Source organism: Chrysochloris asiatica, unplaced genomic scaffold (assembly GCF_000296735.1).
Source record: "Chrysochloris asiatica unplaced genomic scaffold, ChrAsi1.0 scaffold00095, whole genome shotgun sequence".
Taxonomy (NCBI): domain Eukaryota; kingdom Metazoa; phylum Chordata; class Mammalia; order Afrosoricida; family Chrysochloridae; genus Chrysochloris; species Chrysochloris asiatica.
In genome coordinates, this window is record NW_006408613.1 from 38,517 (window position 1) to 38,940 (window position 424).

The following is a 424-nucleotide window of genomic DNA, read 5'->3' on the forward strand; positions in this document are numbered from 1 at the left end:
ACATACAATCAACACTGTTATTCGCACAAGATGATACTTGAAAATGATTAAAGATGACTATAGTAAACAAAGTCTTTAATCAGAAAGAAGATCAGAAAACCGCTGCTATTAAACAAGTGTAAAACAAGAAATGTAAAAGAAGAAGTTGCTTAACAATTTTGTTTATCTTGTATACAAGGCTAATGTGTATTTCTGTTTATTTACACAGGCCTTCTCAATAGGTGGTTTTTACTTCAATTTAACCTTTATCTAATATACACCAGAAAACGTAAATTCTATAATACGTTTGTTGTTTGAAGGGTCAGATTTTCCTCCTGGAACTGTGAGAGGCTATGGCATTTGATTCCTAAGGTCTGAAAAATAAAAGTGTCTAGAAGTGATTTACTGACTGGAAGCTCACTGTCAAAACATAAACTTCCACAAA